Consider the following 5,210-nt stretch of genomic DNA (forward strand, 5'->3'; position numbering starts at 1 on the left):
ACTTTTACCAACATTTCATGGTTTAGAGTCTGAAAATCCATATTTGCATCTAAGAGATTTCGAGGAAGTTTGTAATACATACACAGACCAAAATTATAGCATGAACATAATTAGACTAAAGCTTTTTCCTTTTTCATTAAAAGATAAAGTTAAAACTTGGTTACAAAACCTTAGATCTGGATCAATAAGAACTTGGAATAACATGCAAGAACAGTTTTTGAAAAAAATTCTTTCCACCTCATAGAACCAATTCTTTTAAAAGGCAAATCACTTCTTTTACTCAAAAAAATGGAGAAACATTATATCAATGTTGGGATAGGTTTAAAGAATTGCTTAACATATGTCCACACCATGGTTTTGAAACTTGGTGATTAGTTACTTATTTCTACGAGGGCTTAATACCTCAAACTAGATAAGTTGTAGAAATGATGTGTAATGGTGAATTTAAAGATAAAAATCCTGAAGATACACTAGATTACCTTGACCAATTAGCTGAAAATGCACAACATTGGGATACTGTTGGAACTTTTGAATCGACTAATAAACCACAACCATCTCCATCTAGTGGAGGAATCTACAACCTTAGGGAAGATCATGATTTACAAGCAAAATTTGCATCCCTAGTTAGGAAGGTTAAAGCTTTGGAAAAAAAAACGATCAAGTAAAATCTGTTCAAGAAATTGCATATGATGTTTCTAATGATCATTTCACTCAAGATTGTCCCACTTTGCCTGCACTCAAGGAATGTGTGCATGATCAAGTTAATTCACAACACTTTTAACAAGCCAAACCCATATTCACAGACTTATAATTCTGGTTGGAGAAATCATCCAAATTTTAGTTGATATGACCCATACTCTGTTTCCTCCACATCCACGACCTCAGCCAGGACCAAAGAAAACCCCAAAACCAGTCCCAGTTCAAAAATCCATTCCTCAGCAAAATCCTTAAACATCCCGATTTGAACCATCACCCTCTCCATCACCAACTCCTTTACCTCAATCTACTCAAGCGCCGCCAATCCAAACTTCCGTTTCTTTAGAAAAACAACCCATGTACCAATATTTTCCTCACCAAATTTCGCATTCTCCATCTCTAGATTCTTCTACTAAAAATTCTCCTTCACAATCAGATTTATCATCCATTGAGTCATCTGATTTGTCTGACTCAGACATTTCTGATTCAAATCTAGATGATATTTCCAAACTCCTCATAGCAGAACCTACTGAACAGTCTGGTGCCACTGACACTGGCCCACGCACTGAAACTGTTGGTACTGATGAAGAAAATCACGAAACTGGTGAATCGTCTCTGTCCATTCCACCTCAGCCAAAAGTCTCCAAACCTTCAAATGGACCATGGTTTACTTTTGATGATATCCCTCCAACAAAATGGAGAGAAAGATTACAAGAATTGTCTGCTTGGATTGATCTCCAAATGTTAGCTCTAGATGCAACAACTCAATCTGTTCTACGAGAATTCAGTACTCGGTTTACGGGTTCTCTTCGAGATTGGTTTGACAGTCTTGGACAATATAGACAACTTCAGTTCATTCAGATTCCCAATGTCTCTCAGGTTTTGGCCTTTCTCCATGATCAATTTATTGGAGAACCAAGTGCTACAAGACGTGATTATCTCAACATGAAATATTGTTCTCTCAACACAAAGGATCTTCATTACCACTACAAGCAGATGTCTTTGCTTTATTATAAGCTAAATGGATTCAATGATGCTACACTCGGACATGTATTTCTAGCGTCTCTTCCAGAAGAATTACAACTAGAGATCCAGCGTCAGTTAGCTGCTCACAAGCTCAGCATTGACACATTATCATTAGGAAATTTATTCCAGATTGCTATGGGATGTCTTGACAAATTGTAAGAATAAAAGAAATTCTTCCAGGAACTTATCAAAGACAAAGAGCCTTTCAGATCTTCTTGCAAAAAGCCTTATTTGGCTATCAAGTGCAAAAATCCAAAAAAGTGTAACTGTTCATCAAAGAAAAAGTTTCATTTCAATAAATCCATATTCTCATTTCCATCCAGGAAACGACACCTTAAACAATTTCACTTTTTCAGGAGAAGGCAATCCCACTCTAAAGATTTTTCTAATAGAAAGAAAAAGCAGATATTTCATTTGTAAAAAAGAAAGGCCATTTTGCTAAAGACTGCCCTGTCAAGGCTCAAAAGGCGGTAAAACTTATCCAACACCTGGAATCCACTACAGAATTTTCCCAATGACAGACCAAGTTGAACACTTGTTTTCTGAACAAGAAGAGCCAAATGATGATACAGTTTTTGCTTTACTAGCAGAATCCAGTGATTGAGACAGTTTTGAATTCGAACCAATTTACATAGTCCAACCTTCCTCCATCATAATCCATGATCATATCATTCCCATACCTTCTGCCAAAATCCAAATTGTCCCTTCCAGATATCATAAACCCATCACAGCCATTGGTTTTCTCGATACAGGTGCTCAGCGAAGTATGCTTAATCCTGCTATTCTTCCTACCGAGTATTGGAAAACTCAGGAAGAACACTTCAAAGCAGCTGACAAAAAGATCTTTACAACTAAATTAGTTACTAAACATTCAATAGGAATCCAGTTATTTCCTAATTGTGTTGTTTGGATAAAACTAATTGGTTCATCTTTGCCAAACAAAGATCTCCTTGTAGGTTTTGACATCCTATATCAGGCAAAAAATGTCTAGATTACTTCCTCTGGTCTCCGTTATAAATCCATGATTAAACCCTTCACCAACACTTTAAAGATCTATTCTTTAACCAATTCACCACCCACATACCAGGCCATTACAGAGCAAATCCTCAAATTTTGCCCTGAAAACTATAGCCTTTTTACCCATCCAAACCTGTTGTGGAAAAACCCAAAATTCTTCATATTCTTACCTTTCAAGCTAAATGAAAACAACAACCCAACCAAAGCTACCCATACAGGAATTACCCCACAAAACCTTACCCTGGCCCAACAAGAATGTGGCTAATTGCTAAAACAAGGTCTCATTGAGCCCACAAGTTCTCAATGGGCTTGCCAAGCCTTTTTATGTTGAAAAAAGGTCTGAAATGCTTCATGGCAAAAAACAATTAGTCATTGACTATCAGCCACTCAACAATTTTCTCCAAGATCAGAAATTTCCATTACCCAATCGACACCCTTTTTGTCCACCTCAAGAATGCCCAAATCTTTTCAAATCTTGACTTAAAGTCTGATTTTTGGCAACTTGGCATTTATCCCTCTAAAAGATACAAAACTGCTTTTTGTATTCCAAATGCCCATTACCAAGGGACAGTCCTTCCTTTTGGCCTGAAAACAGCCCCTTCTATTTTTCAAAAGGCCATGACCACCATCTTTCAACCCATTCTCCACCATACCCTTGTCTATATTGACGATTTGCTTCTTTTTCCAGTAATCATGATGAACATCACAAGTTACTCCAATAGGTTTTTCAGATTATTTAAGCACATGGAATCATGATCTCTGTCAAGAAAAGTACGATTGCGACCACTTCTGTTGACTTTCTTGGCATGAAAATCCAAAACGGACATTATCAACCTAGACCCTATATTGCACAAGAGTTACTCCACTTTCCTGAAAGTAACTTTACCAAAAAGCAAGTCCAACAATTTCTTGGCATTATCAATTACATCCGAGATTTCCTACAATATGTCAATCACCATACAAGCAAGTTGTCTGCACTCCTAAAAAAGAATCCACCATCCTGGTTAGAAATCCACACAGATGTTGTAAAGCAATTAAAGCAGATTGCCTAGAATCCGCCACCTTTAAAGCTTATCACATATGGCAAAAGGATTCTACAAACAGATGCAAGTGATGAATCATGGGATAACCCTCACCCAGAAGTCTTTCCCACTCAACATGACTTTTTAGTCTCCTCCCCATATCCAAGACTTTGCTAGAAAATTCCTTTTTAGGTTTTTTATGAACATCTATATGTCGAGTAAAGAACCTATGTTTTTTCCTAGTTTTCATCCTGATCACCTTTTCCTCACAGGATTAGTAATCACCTCACATCGAGATATTACTGAAGATGAGCTTTGGTATATCTGGTGTCTTACTGTTCTGTATGCCACAAAAATGGTTTTCCCAGTTTTACCCCTCCTCAACAAGCTCAATCATCCAGAGCTCTCCACTTCTCTTACCTTGACTCTCTTTGAATGGTTTTCGCCATTACCATTGTGGCGTAAAAAACTACAACAGATTGTTGACACACATCGTCTTTTAGAGCTTCCAAACCAAGAAGGAAAATAGTTCACTACTGTTTTTATTATCTGTTGTGCAAATTTTATTGAACTTGCAAGTGCACGAATCTATTGTAGTATAGATCAATGGTGACGAGTGTCGATCCCACGAGGAGGTGGATTTTAATTGTGTGCAGAATTAATTTTCTAAATGGGTGGTTGGATTTATGATAAAAGTGACTTAGATTATCCTAAAATTCGAATTAAAATGGCAAGAATAAATTGAAGTGAAAATCTATTGAATTGATGTACTTGGGTATCTGGATCTGCATCAACATGCACCATGGGCTAAATATTCCTTATTAGTGCAAATTAAATCATGAGGGGGGAATCCACACCTCATGAACCACACTCTAACCAATATGGTGCTAAGGGTTTATCGTGCCAAATAATAATAACCTTGTACTAGGGAGCCGGTGAAACCAGGGCGGTATCTAGACAAGATTATTATTATTTGTCGACGAAAAGTCAAAACATCCACAAAAATTAGAGGGGAAGAGAAAATAAATTTACCAAATAAAGCCCATGACACATGTTGAGACTTCACCTTCAACCCAAGCTCGAAAGAAAATTAGCTACTCATTATTGAACTAAGGGCAAAATAGGAATTTATTAAAATAAGTAGAAAATACAAGATGGAGAAGGAATTATAGAAAATGGAGTCCAAAAATGGATTCAGAGATATCAAATTAGGGGGGAAGCCCCCTTTTTATAGATACATTGAGTAAATCATGGCCATCGGATTAAAAATAATTTGGACGCTCAGGATTGCGCCACGTCATCAATCAACAGCACGTGGTTGGGCACGCGGTTTAAACAGTGACACGGTTTGACAACGCGGTTTGAACAGTCAACCGGTTTGAACAGTGACGCGGTTTGGTTGAAAATAATCCTGTGTATAAACATGTACCGTACGCGCAATTTTTGGTC

At 37.3% G+C, this 5,210-nt stretch overlaps 1 non-coding gene across 1 annotated transcript; it reads right to left on the reverse strand.

Moving 5' to 3' along the window:
* Nucleotides 1–249: 249 nt before the first annotated feature.
* LOC112097570 lies at nt 250–358 on the reverse strand. The gene has a single exon (XR_002905100.1). It is a non-coding gene; the product is annotated as a small nucleolar RNA R71 (small nucleolar RNA).
* Nucleotides 359–5,210: the final 4,852 nt, after the last annotated feature.

Source organism: Citrus clementina, unplaced genomic scaffold (genome assembly GCF_000493195.1).
Source record: "Citrus clementina cultivar Clemenules unplaced genomic scaffold, Citrus_clementina_v1.0 scaffold_6, whole genome shotgun sequence".
NCBI lineage: Eukaryota > Viridiplantae > Streptophyta > Magnoliopsida > Sapindales > Rutaceae > Citrus > Citrus x clementina.